Source organism: Macrobrachium rosenbergii, chromosome 55 (assembly GCF_040412425.1).
Source record: "Macrobrachium rosenbergii isolate ZJJX-2024 chromosome 55, ASM4041242v1, whole genome shotgun sequence".
NCBI lineage: Eukaryota > Metazoa > Arthropoda > Malacostraca > Decapoda > Palaemonidae > Macrobrachium > Macrobrachium rosenbergii.
Genome location: NC_089795.1, coordinates 81,172,909 through 81,187,662, shown reverse-complemented (window position 1 = coordinate 81,187,662; position 14,754 = coordinate 81,172,909). Strand labels below are relative to the sequence as shown.

At 36.9% G+C, this 14,754-nt stretch overlaps 1 pseudogene; it reads left to right on the top strand.

The window, feature by feature from the left end:
- LOC136835513 (Kv channel-interacting protein 1-like) overlaps positions 1–14,754 on the top strand; it is a 369,258-nt pseudogene that overhangs the window by 312,307 nt on the left and 42,197 nt on the right.

The window sequence follows — 14,754 nt, the reverse complement described above, 5'->3', positions numbered from 1 at the left end:
AGTAATATGCAAAACAGGTTTTCCAATTGAAGCTTACCATTTTTAAAGCACGCTTCCCAACTAAAGTAGTTTTTAAAGTATTTTTGTGATTGGAGTACTTTGTATAGTAGGTTTTCCATCATAAGTAGTTTTTAAAGTAGGTTTCCCAGTCAAAGTAGTTTAGAAGGTATACGTCTTCTATTCGAAGTAGTTTTAAACCTGGTTATCTTAATAAGGTAATTTTCAAGCATATTTTCTAGTGGAAGTAGTTTTTAAAGCAGGTTTTCTAATTAATGTAATTTTTAAAGCAGGTTCTCTATTTAAAGTAGTTTTATAGCAGGTTTTCTATTCAATGTAGTTTTTCAAGCGGGTTTCCAATTGTTGTTCTTAAAGTAATTTCCCAGTAAAAGTAGTTTTTAAAGAGGTTTTTCTAACTGGCTCAATTTTCAAAGTAGATTTCCCATTCGATGTAGTTTTTAAATTTTTTTAAACTGAAATAGTTTTAAGTCATGGTTTCTTATTGCATCATTCTTTAAAGCAGATTTCTCCCGACGATGTGGTGTTTCAAGCAGTTTTGCGATCGCAATAGATTTTAAAGCAAAGAGCATGTTTTTTTTTTTCTTTGCAAGATAATCCGAGTTTTGTTGTGCCCCAATTCTTTTTTCATATTAACACATCCTGTTAACTCTCCTAACTATGTAATGCTTTTTGTTATATTTGCATTACCAAAACCGGAGAGGTTCATTACAATTATTTTTGAACAACTGTTGTTTTCTAGAATTTTATTAATTTATTTATTTTTATATAAAAAAACAGGCATTACGGTTCCTTCTCGCATCACCATAACCTCTTTAATACGCGTTGCTGTGGCATTTCACATTCTCTCAAACAGGTCAGGAGAAATTTCGGGGAAAATGGAAACAAATGCAAACAATGAAACCGAATTACCATTTTACCAATAATGCTATAAAATTGAAAGGTGCTTGTACTAAGTACACCAGCCACCTTAAAGTGGCAGAACTGTTCCAGAGGGTTTGTAGTACAGTTCTATTTTCAGTGTATTTTAGCTGTGTCCTATTAAGTGAAGTACAGAAAACATTTTACCGTTTTACTTCTGACATTTGGAATTTGAAAAGCTTTTTTTTTTTTTGTGAATACGCGTCTACAGCATGTGTAGTCAACACAAAGTCTTTAAAACATTAATATGATGTGGTTGTCACCCCTGACATTCCACGTCAACATGATGTAAAGCTGGATTTTCTTCCGTATCGTGATTTCAGTTACAAGTGCCACTCGTCATCAAACCATTTTCTTACTTTTTTTTATTGGTTATTCCTACAATTATTTTCTCTGATACTCCTTTCTCAGTGTTGGTGTGCCTGTATTATCTCATTTCTTGTGCTGCTAACTTTTGACAACAACAAAACAAAATTATGTTATTTAAAGTTTTTTTTTTTTGTCATGGCATGGATGACATATAGATTTTTGTAATTTATACATTCATGTTTTCCTTTGATTGACAGTCATTTTGGAACTACATTTCCGGGTAGCTTATTTTACGAACACGGCTAGCTCTGAATATAAGTTGTTAACAAGTGTACTTTACCTGTAGAATACAGAGTACCTTTTTTATCATGCCGTAGGTATGTGTAATAAAATAAAACTCAAAGTAGTCATGAAAATAGCCTTGAATTCTGGCTGACATTTTCCTGTCGTGATGTACTGTATATCCTCTTTATTCATTTAAGCCTCTCTGTATCAAAATCTCCATTCTCACTAGGCCCGGCTAAGCTTAATATGAAACCTTTTCATATTCATTTTTTTCATTTGTGCTTAGGAGTATCCTGCACCCCTTCTAGTTTTCAGAGAAGAAAACTATTGTGCCGGCTTTGTCTGTCCGTCCGCACTTAATTCTGTCCGCGCTTTTTTCTGTCTGCACTTTATTCTGTCCGCACTTTATTCTGTCCGCACTTTTCTGTCCGCCCTCAGATCTTAAAAACTACTGAGGCTAGAGGGATGCAAATTGGTATGTTGAAAATCCACCCTCCAATAGTCTACATACCAAATTGCAGCCCTCTAGCCCTAGTAGTTTTGATTTTCTTTAAGGTTAAAGTTAGCCATAATCGTGCTTCTGGCAACGATATAGGCCAGGCCACCACCGGGCCGTGATTAAAGTTTCATGGGCCGCGGTTCATACAGCATTACACCGAGACCACCGAAAGATAGATCTATTTTCGGTGGCCTTGATTATACGCTGTAGCGGCTGTACAGTAAACTCGATTACTCCGAAGAAACTTCGGCGCATATTTTACTTGTTTTTATTATTTTTTATTTAAGTGTTATTTTCTTCTGCATATCACCGAATTTTTCTCTTTTGTGGGGAAGGGGAAAATGCTTTGCTTGTTTTCAGATGTAAATGTTAACTTCAGTGGAAACTTTCATACAGATTAATGAAAGTGTTCACGCATTGAGCACTATTATTACTACTACTATTACTACCATTACTACTGCTACTACTAATAATTTCCGCTCTGCCGATTTGTTTGAAATTTTAAAAGCTTTCGTGATGTTTTGCGAACGCACCATTTTTTTTGTGTTCAACCATTAGTTTTTTTTTTTTCAGGCTTTCTATTCATCATAGGCGTTCCTCAGTTCCGTTATGCTCTTTCATCAAATGATTTTTCAGCGAGTTTTATAAGCATTTACCTAAAAGCTTTGCCAGCCTCTGAACTTTGTCATTTATGTTGTACTACATGTGTGACAGATATTTTCATGTTATGTTGTATCTTCGTTCTGAATATACTATAAAGCAGTCGCTCTCTCTCTCTCTCTCTCTCTCTCTCTCTCTCTCTCTCTCTCTCTCTCTCTCTCTCTCTCATTTTTATTTTAAAATATATCTGATTCCGCATTTCTCTCTCTCTCTCTTTCTCTCTCTCTCTCTCTCTCTCTCTCTCTCTCTCTCTCTCTCTCATTTTTGTTTTAAATATATCTGATTTCGCATTTTACTCTCTCTCTCTCTCTCTCTCTCTCTCTCTCTCTCTCTCTCTCTCTCTCTCTCTCTCTCTCTCTCTCTCATTTTTATTTTAATAATATATCTCATTACTTATTTTATTCTCTCTCTCTCTCTCTCTCTCTCTCTCTCTCTCTCTCTCTCTCTCTCTCTCTCTCTCTCTCTCTCTCTCTCTCTCTCTCTCTCTCTCTCTCTCTCTGACATTCTTCTTTATCCAGACCAAAGCACACAAGATTTGGGAGGAAACATGACTCCCCGACAATGGGGAGAAAGGTAATATCATGAAATGCAATAACTCTCTCTCTCTCTCTCTCTCTCTCTCTCTCTCTCTCTCTCTCTCTCTCTCTCTCTCTCGAAAAGATATAGGTAGAGTGAATTCTCCCTGTCATCTCGTCTTTCCAGCAAGTCTGTGTTGTTCCCTCCTGCAGGAGAGGTGATGCTCTTCTGCAGGTATTTTGGCCGAAGCCTTGGCTGGAGACCTTCCAGAACGCCTGGATTTCTTTCCTCCTGGGGCCATTGAAACTCGCTGACTCTTCCCAAAATCTGAAATTCTGCCTTTTTATGTTTTATTTTCTGTGATTTTTACTCAGTCTGTGAAAATTAATTTGTATTTTGTTAGATTATGTCGTACTTGTTTTTTTATGTATTTTTATTCAATGTATTCGTGTAAAATATAAAATTGCTTTATCTTCATAACTGCACTTACATATTTATTTGTAAGGATGCGTGTACGTGCAAACGAGAGCTTCAAGTGTAGACACTTTATTCCAAAGGAAAATACTTAAGTGTCAGGTAGGAGCGCTGAACTTGCATGATGATCAAGTCGGTATTAGTGAAATTGCAAATAAACCAAGATCAATATCGAAGTAAAATCCCTTGAATTCGTACTACAAGAAAGATGAGTTATAAAAAAAACTGAATCAACTAAATAGAAAAAACAAAGTGATAAAAAAACTTGTCGCTTACAATAATAATTTAGGCTCAGGGAAATCTCTAACCCAGTCCATCTAATCACTGTCACCTTGTCATACACGACGGTGTTTTACAAAACCTGTTCTCATGTGTATTGAAAGGTTTTTTTCCCCCCTCTATTCAGTCCTTATATGCGTTTTTAAAATGGTTTTCTCTAAAGTAACCCTTTACAGTTTCATTTAACTCTATGCTTGGCAAGCCTCGTATTATTCTATCATAATTGGAGCCTTTCTGAAGGATCTCTGCTGCTCTCCTAATGGGACTTTCAAAATCCTTTGAAGCTCTTAACATCCAAGAGAAATTCTCGTTTTTCATGGTACAGTGTTTTGCATTAATGGTAATAATAAAACTTAGGTAGGCAGCAGACATGAAACGAGCAATAAAACAAGGAAGTGAGAAAGAAGTATGAGGTGTACACACACACACACACAGATAAAAGAGCACCAGGGTCCATATGGAAGGAAAAAAGAAATTGAATTTGCCGAAATAGCATTACCGGGGAAGGAGGAGCGAGAAGGAACGGGGCTCATCCCCAGAGAGCATTAATCCGTCAGAGCCATTTGCATATGACGAAGACATCTCTCTCCCGTCCTCGTTTCCGGATGTAGACGTGTTTGTCTTGCATGTCTCTGTCTTGCTCTCTCCTCCTCCTCCTCCTCCTCCTCCTCCTCCTCCTCCTCCTCCTCCTCCTCCTCCTCCTCCTCCTCCGCCATCACCAATCCACCTGAATGTGATCCTTCTCTTCAGAGAGAGAGAGAGATGTCAGGAGATAGCTTAAGGTGTTAAGTGGTGCCTTATGTTGTAATTAAGAGGTGGGGGGAGAGGGGGAATATAATTAAGAAAGTCTGTGGGTTTAGGAGTCTAGAAAACATTTGAGATAATACTACGTGATTCTGTGCGTGAAATTAGAAATAGACAGATTCTGACGAAAATAGTATGTACCCATTTCCCTAGAAAGATATTTAATCACAGAAGATAAATGTGTATTTGATTGGTTTTAATGTGTATTTGATTGGTTTTATTCAGTCGTAATAATGAGTGGAATTTGCAGACTGAACCAGGATCTGAATTATTACTAAAAAATATATCTTTTATCAGGAGACAAACGTTACTATGAATGCGGACCATTGATGGTTCATTTTGTCAGTCTGCTTATTGTTAACCTTCAGGAAAAATGTTATAGATTCTTATATAGTCCCCAACCGACAAATTCAGGGGAACTATAATTTTTCCTTTCATTTGTCTGTCTGTCCCTCAAAGTGTCTGTTATGTATACCTTGTCATCACATCTAACCGGTTCAAGATATGTCAACCAAACTTGACGCGAAGACTGACCATCATGCACAGATGTGCAAGAAGGAGATCACCCTTCTGTTCAGTCTGTCTCTCCACCGGTGTGCGGAAAGCTTTTTGTTATTATTATTATTATTATTAGTATGACACGAGTGCTTTGCCAAATGGTGAAATCTGGAGTTCACAACTTTAACCTTGGCCGTAAGTTTTGAGTTGTAAGAGCCAGACTTCATATTTTTGGCGTGCTTGCTCCACTAATGAAGCCGTTTCACAAGACAGTGATTAGGTTAGTGACTTCTTAGCCGTCATCGCGGAATCGTGCTAAAATTAGCTGTCATTGAAGTCATCTGTTTTTCTCTACTCATTGGAGGTAATTGTTGGAGTTATTTATCATTTCATGATCAAACTCTTCGAAAGCTTGTTTTAATAAGTTTCCGTCATAATAAATAGGTTTTATTTATTTATTTATTTATTTATTTATTTATTTATTTATTTATTTATTGTTTTTTGCCTGCTTAGATACATACTTTTATTTCTGTTTCTGTGTCGTCGGAACAGGGTCCTGGACCACAAGTCATTTGGTCTTACTTGCCTAACCTCCACGTATTCTCTCTCTCTCTCTCTCTCTCTCTCTCTCTCTCTCTCTCTCTCTCTCTCTCTCTCTCTCCAGTCAGCTATAGATGACACTTCTCAGAGTCAAAATACCGGTCTATTTCTCCATCATGTATTTTCTTTGGCATCCCACTGCCCTCCACATTTGTAAGGTGTATTCACTAGTGTCATTTCCTTCTTATATATAAATATAAATATGATATAAGAAAGGGGAAACAGTAAAGCCTGTTTTGGATTCTGACCAGTGAGCGGCTTTCTTTGAGAATTCCCTTGGTAATCTCTACACCAACCTGCTTCTTATTCTGGACCATCACCTGAGTTTATTGGACCAGCCATAATCCACGACCGATCTCTCTTGGAGAGCTTATGAAAATATATGTTATTTTTCTTATTTTTCGTTGTGTTTTGGCATTAATTATTTGGAAAAACGAAATACCTAGTAACTTGCTGAGCAAATTTCCATAAGACAGATCGCTTGGATGTGGAATAAATTTAAATAAAAGGATACAAAATGAGAGAACTGTAATAAAATACGGATAAAAAGCTAGCAAATGAACATAAAATGAAAGAATAATAGTTTTGGATATACTACAGATAGCCTATTGGTGAAAAAAAATGTTTATGAATGAAATAGGGGAAGTTAGCCCTAAAATATGCCCACGCTCATATAAACAAATTCTTACAAAGGTTTGCCAAAGAAAGTCGCATTCACGATGCTGTTTCCTCGTCAGTCGCACAAATGAGTAGATTTCGGAATCCCAGTTGAGAAAATAAAGGACGATTTTTATTAAATAACGGCTGTCTAACTAAAATAATGCTGCCCATGCTTTTAATAGGTACGGGGTTTTTTAAATGCCATTTTCTCTAAAACGTTAGGGAGAAGAAAAGATGAAAGAAAATTTAATCAAGATAGGTAAAAAAAATGTATAATCTGTTATCTGAAAATGCTGGACAAAGAAAGATTAATCAGAAGAGTAAAGGTATATAAACTCTCACATAAAGAAATTTTTAAAATGAAAAGTCCGTAGTTTTCTCTGCATGAAAGGCTGGATAAGGATTCCCTCTCGTCCCTTGAAAAGGCAGTATTCGGTAGATTTCTGTGTGTATTTCCAGGATTTGTGGACTATCTCGAATATGTTCAAACACTTACAGGGACAGAAAAATGGGACTAAATGGAACTGCCCATTGAGGATAAGGGAGCACTATAAAGTGTTAGATTAAAAAGAGCGTTTCAATTTTTATGTAAACGTTTGGATTCGTGGAAATGCGCCTCTGGCTAAACGTACAATAGTCCCAAGATATTCTCCCTCATTTGTTCACAAAAGATCGAAAAATACTCTCTCTCTCTCTCTCTCTCTCTCTCTCTCTCTCTCTCTCTCTCTCTCTCTCTCTCTCTCTCTCTCTCTCTCTCTCTCTCTCCGTTTAATGTGAAATATTGTTTTCACGTTCATTCGTGCGTGTTGCAAATACTCTGTTTATTACTGAAATTATTCCACATCTTTTATTTTACTACCGTTAAGTAAAACTTGATGACAGAATTCCATTGCTTTTCAAAATCAAGTGGAAAAAAAGCTGATTTAGTTTTATAGGAATGATTCTAAATGCAAATCTTTTAATTGCTCAGTAACTGACAGTCAGTGGATTTCAACGCTGGTAAACTTTTGTTAAATATATTATACGTTTATTATATACATATATGTATGCATCTACACACACACACACACACACACACACATATATATATATATATATATATATATATATATATATATAAATAAACATATGTATATCTACAAAATTATATATACACAAGGTTTAATAAACGTGTTAACATATTTCTCAGCTTTGGACCCACTGATGGATAATAGGTGAGTTAAAAGATCAGTATTTAGAATCTTTTCTACTGGATCTTAAAAAGCAATGATAATATTATACTTATATATATATATATATATATATATATATATATATATATATATATATATATATATATATATATAGATAAATAAGTAGCTGTCAATATATACATTATGTATGTTCTTTCGTTTGTTTTTTTAAAGATTTTTTCCATGAAAAAAAAAATGCCACATTTTCCACACCTTGAAGGTTATTACTTTGGAAAATAGAAAAAAGATAACTGAGGTGAGCTCCATATTCTTTGATGGGTTTTGAATCGGCCAAAATTGGCAGCTTTCCAATCCGTCGTGATATTTATTGTAGCCCAAAATATTAAAAATAAATATACCATACTCTGTCTCCTCTCACTCTCTATCAGTAACTCTCTCTCTCTCTCTCTCTCTCTCTCTCTCTCTCTCTCTCTCTCTCTCTCTCTCTCTCTCTCTCTCTGGTCTGAACTTCACTATATTATATATTCCAAAATATCAGAAACAGATACCACTCTGCTCTCTCTCTCTCTCTCTCTCTCTCTCTCTCTCTCTCTCTCTCTCTCTCTCTCTCTCTCTCTGGAACCTCACTGTTATTATCTCCGATATGAGAATCCTAAGTGATAGCATTTGCGGCCGCCTCGTCTGAGAAAAGCAAGAATCATTAATTTTCATGAAGGCGTTTTCAAACGCAAAATTGATTCTTCCCGCTTTTATGAGGTCGGGGGTTATGAAGGCAGAAGACAGAGAATGATGGTGATAATGTATGTGATGATGATGATGATGATGATGCTCATTTAACATCCAGGTAAGAGAGGAGGTGGAATCCGCGTTTCTGAAAGAGCCAATCTAACTATTACTATTGCTTCTCACTATTACAACTACTGCTTCTACTACTACTCTATTAGATCTTGATCTTGGAATGGATTCGGATATAATATTTAGGCCAAAGGCCAAGCGGTGGTAATTATGAGGTCATTCAATGCTGAAAGGGAAATTGAGAGCAAAAAGGTTTTAAAGGCGTAATAAGAGGAAAACCTCGCAGCTGCACTATAAACAATTGTTAGAGAGGGTGGAACGTAAGATGGAAGAAAGAGAATACGAACGGGGGTACAGTAAAAGGAGCGAAAAGGGCTGCACCTAGGGGCCGAAGGGAAGCAGCAACGAACCTTAAGTAATGCCTACAGTGCTTCGCGTGAGGTGAACTGACTGCATTACCCTCCTACGGGGGATCTTTATCTTGGTCATCTAATTGACCCGTTTTACAAAATTATTTAGTTGGTTTCAAATGACTTAAAGATTTTTTATTTGAATTAATTTGAGAATTTTTTTATTTAGATTAAAATTTTGGTTAATCTCCTTATTTTTCAGGTATTAACTTTTAGTGTTATATATTAAATTATGCTATTTACTTGCATGGGGGAAAATAAAAAGAGAAAACAAATAGTGCAAGCGGCATAGTGGAATGATAATGATAACACTAAGCTCGTTTCTGTTTTTTTTTTTTTTTTTTTTTTTTACATAGAATTTCTTACGTCTTTCCAATTTTGTTTAACGAAAATAAAAAAAGCGTAAACCTTTGAAGTGAGCCGTTCTCTGTAATGGCTTCCGAACCTGCCAAAAATGGACAATATTCCCATCTCTTTATATCCATCACCCCGCCGATGACGAAGAAGAGTGTAATCTCTCTCTCTCTCTCTCTCTCTCTCTCTCTCTCTCTCTCTCTCTCTCTCTCTCTCTCCACCTGAAGTTTATGTTCATCTTTCTCCATAGGAAAATATTTTTCGTGTTATACCCTACAAAAAGAATGGTGCCTCCTAATAGATAAGAGAGTTGTTATAGTTTATGATATTGCTTTTATACGTAAAATAATTTTCGAACTTTGTAGTAAAAAAAAAAGATATGAAAAGAGGAAGGATGAGAGAGAGAGAGAGAGAGAGAGGAGGCAATATTGGATTTTTTTTAAGGATACCTAGATGAAACGTATATAGAAAGAGACGAGAATGGAAATAGAAAATATAAGTAGAGGTAGTATAAGAGATCATTTTCCTCCTTCATCCGGGCATCATGTGTATTAGGTGTATTAGATACCGTGAAGGAGTTTCCTAGAAATGGTAAGTGCATTCAGCAATGTTCGTTTACGGTTCTCCATCAGACCAGGTACAGTATTTATCTAGATTATTATTAATATTCTTCTCGCTATTACCATCTGATATCATCATCATTGTTGTTGTCGTCATTATTATTATTATTATTATTATTATTATTATTATTATTGTCGTCCATCTAATATCACCATCATTGTTGTTGTCGTCATTATTATTATTATTATTATTATTATTATTATTATTATTATTATTACCATCTAATATTATCACCATTGTTGTTGTCATCATCATCATTATTATTATTATTATTATTATTATTATCATTATTATTATTATTGTTGTTGTTGTTGTTGTTGTAAATGGCCTAGACTGCCGTGTGAATGAGTAAAAGCTGTAATGAGGAGGAGCCAAAATGGTTATAGAAATTTTTATCTAAGGGACAGTGAATTTCATGTACGCATACTTAGCAATTATCCGAGTGCTTATATGTCTCTTCTTTCTTTTCAGGTACTGTTTAATGGACCGTGAATGTGCCGAGGTTTAGAAAAAAAAAAAACACACACACCATCCCTGAAGGCTCTCTCACACAGCTGTGATTGAATACTCATTCACAGAGTCGATCAGTGAATTCCAGAAACCCATTGACATGTATTCCATTAACGAAGTAAGACTTTTACAAGTGATTAGCTTATTTTTTCGCAGATATGAAACTGTATGATAAACAAAAAAAGTATTTGCAAAGAAATTTTTTTCCATATCATGTGTTTTTCTTATGACTGTGAAACAGATATGTTCGTGAGTGACTGTCAAAATGAGCGAAAGTTTGTTTATAGCCTTCAGAAGAATCGTGGAATTTTTATTGCCAAAAAGAGAGCGTTCATTTTTCATTGCTATCAAGGTGTTTCAGTTAAATTAATGTGTTAATAAGATTAATAAACCTGCTAAGCAGAATATAAGTGGTTTTTGAAAGAGACGGACTTTACGAAAACTGCCTCCATCGTTTATGCTTTTGAAAGGTGATCCTTTGGAAGTACCGAGCAGAAACAGTTTCCCCTCTTCAGTCATTGCAGAAAACGCCTTTTAATCCTCGAGTTTCCCACTGATAAAGAATTGACTCTGATGCAAAGGCAGTGAAATAAAGCCCATTCGCCTCCCAGGTCCATTCACCGTAAGACTCACCTCATACCTCACGGTGGCTAAACAAAAGACACCTCCAAAATGTATGGAATGGTGGGAGGCAGCGGGGGAGGAGGTGGAGGCGGAGGAGGAGGAGGAGGTAGGAGTAAAAGCAGTGGTGGAGGAGGCAGTACCAGGACCGGAAGTCGGAGGCAAACCCAGTACCGGGGACAGCAGTCCCAGTCCAAGGAGGCTAATGCCGCTGCTCCCAGCACCCCGAGACCTCACCGGTCCATATACCGCCGATTGCTTTGTTTTATAAAGCAAGCGTGGACCGGAGTCAAGTTTGGTTCAGGTAAGGAATTGTGGCCGTTCATGTATCATAGCTTCATTTGTACAGAAGAAAGAATATATATTGTTATGGTTTGGTCATGTAAAGAGAATGGGAAAAGATACGCTTTTTAAAAGGATATATAATTAGGCTACGTGGAGAGAGAAATAGAGAAAGTAGTTGAAAGCTTCTCTCTACCTTGGTTGGAAGTATGATAGGGCCATTAGATTAAAAAAAAGCGACTTCATGAATTTCGGAAGTAAGTGCCTCTCAAAAAGAAAAACTGGGCATTGCTTGTGAGAGGATTGACAAGCTGCTCTTGGACCGCTCGAGCAGGCTACTAGGGGTCACATTTTTAATATAGTAATACCTAGACGATGATTAGGACGGTTGTTTCATGTGAACTAGTTTGGCTGTGGGACGTCAGTATGTTCACATATGTTCTTTAATCATTACTGTAAACCTGGATATATTTTGGATATGGAAACAAGATTTAATTTTGAACTTGCTGCAGAAACAGCCTCCTTAACAATTTTATAAAAAAAAAAAAAATGAGAAAAATAAGACAGTTTAATAATTTGCATTCTTTAAAACAACATGACTCTGTTTCCTTTACGTCCACCTTCTCTTCTAATTAAAGCTCTTTCTATAAACAGTAACGGTATAATCTACGTGATAATTACCCCTGGATCTGTAATTAGGCCCATTTGTGAAGAGAAGAGTGAAATGGAACCATTTCTAACGATGTGCTCTCTGCTACTATTTCCTATAATTTCACACGAGTCTGTGAATGTATGATTAAGGCATAAAGAGAGAGAGAGAGAGAGACAGAGGTGGGGTGAAGCAATCTAAATCACATCTTTTATGAGCATTGTCAAGCGTAATGAATAGCGAGTGTTAGCGAAGGAGAAACACCTGCAAGGTGATATTATGGTGCTGAGTATGGAAAGATTGGATGTGGATAGGATTAATATCTGATGAATATACTGATAGAGATGGCTAGGGTAATGAAAGGGGACGGTGCGTAATTAAGGGATCTAAAAAATTATTGAAAAGATGTAGAATGTATATAAAGCAGAACGAGGAATTAACGAATGTTGGTCTGTAAGTGATTGGGAATGTATAAAGCAAGAATAATAGATAACTTTTGTTTATGAACAGATTAGGGTTTGTGTGTGTGCTCGCTCTACATACCTGCATATTTTGTTGAAATTATTCTCTCTCTCTCTCTCTCTCTCTCTCTCTCTCTCTCTCTCTCTCTCTCTCTCTCTCTCTCTCTCTCGTAAATTTTGGCAAAAGAATGTAAAATTATGGTTTTCCATTTGCATGTATGATCTGCTCTATCCCTCGGCGTCCTATCTAATCCTCCCTCGCCCCCTCTCATGAACTTTTTCTCAAGATATATCATCCTCTCCTTTCAACAGGGGTCTAGTGCTCTTTCTGCAATCTTTCCTCATACTGACTGCAGAATCTCTCTCTCTCTCTCTCTCTCTCAGATCACTAGGAAATATGGCTGATTTATGAATCTCTCTCTCTCTCTCTCTCTCTCTCTCTCTCTCTCTCTCTCTCTCTCTTTCTTTCAGATCTTTAGGAAATATGGCTGATTTGTGAATCTCTCTCTCTCTCTCTCTCTCTCTCTCTCTCTCTCTCTCTCTCTCTCTCTCTCTCTCTCTCTCTCTCTCAGATCATTAGTAAATATGGCTGATTTATGAATCTCTCTCTCTCTCTCTCTCTCTCTCTCTCTCTCTCTCTCTCTCTCTCTCTCTCTCAGATCATTGTCTGATTTATGAATCTCTCTCTCTCTCTCTCTCTCTCTCTCTCTCTCTCTCTCTCTCTCTCTCTCTCTCTCTCAGATCATTAGGAAATATGGCTGATTTATGAAGTCTCCAGGGACTGAACCCAACCAAAATCCCCTTCAACAATTATTCGCTTCTTGGAAATCCCCTGGTTTTCTGATCTCTCAATTCCAATGCTTTTGCGAACTTCCCGTTGATTGAAGAGAGTTGCAGTGAGTCACAGGGAGGACTCAGAAGTCATTGTGGTAGTAGTGGAATGGTATATTTGCCTTTGCTTTGTAGTGGAAATTATTTAGAGCATAGGCATGAACATGAAATCGCATATAAATATGTGTAGATATATATATAAAATATATATATATATATATATATATGTGTGTGTGTGTGTGCATAACTGAATCACGAAGATATGGAACGCGATGAATGTATAATTAAAGGCAAATGTCACGAAGGAAAGTGAAACAACGGAGTGGCTGCTAGGTCTTTCGACGCGCAGTCAGCTCGTAAAGGACCGTGTATCGAAAGGCCTAGCAACCACTCCGTTGCATTACTTTCCTTCTTGGCATTTGCCTTTATATATATATATATATTATATATATATATATATATGTGTGTGTGTGTGTGTGTGTGTGTGTGTATATGTGTGTGTATATATGTGTGTGTGTGTTTGTATTTGAAAAGTATATGTTCAAAAATTATATTAAGATTGATATCGAAGTTGTAAGCGCGGATGTCAAGAAATAACAGAAAAGGTAAAACACGGATCGCACATGGAACCACGCATACCAAAAAAGAAGCAAAACCACGAAATTAAGAAAGATGATCTTTTCTGAGGATTGTAATCAACAGGATATTATAAAAACGACTGGTAATAAGTAGCACGGTAAGAAAGCACGTATGCTTTCACAGAGTGAAAGAAAAGCTCTCTCTCATCAATCCCAGCTCGAGAGAGAGCAGTTCTGAAAAGCGTACTCGGATACGCCAGCAATGCATGTGAAGCTGTGTCGAAAGTGCAAGTCGGTTTTAATCCCAGATCAATTCCGGTAATGAGCTGCATGAATGTATTACACGTGGCGTATTGATACTTTTTTTAGTTTTCTGTAAAAGAAAACTCTTGTGCCGGCTTTGTCTGTCCGTCCTCACTTTTTCTGTCCGCCCTCAAATCTTAAAAACTACTGAGACTAGAGGGCTGCAAATTGGTATGTCGGTCATCCACCCTCCAGTCATCAAACATAGCAAATTGCAGCCCTCTAGCCCCAGTAGTTTTTATGTTATTTAAGGTTAAAGTTAACCATAATCGTGGCTGGGCAACGATATTATAGGACAGGCCACCACCGGCCCATGGTTAAAGTTTCATGGGCCGCAGCTCATACAGCTTTATACCGAGACCACCGAAAGATAGATCTATTTTCTGTGGCCTTGATTATACGCTGTAGCGGCTGTACAGAAAACTCGATTGCGCCGAAGAAACGTCGGCTCATTTTTTACTTGTTTTAAATCAATCTGGATAGCGAAAAAGGAACTACCTCAGACAGCTTGGAATACGGGTGGGGTTTAGTCTTCGGGAATGCACCATCTTGCTATGGAGCGTATTTTCGAAGCAAATATAAACTGGTGATTTGTCTGATGAGAGAAGACTTGCTGTTGTCAGAGT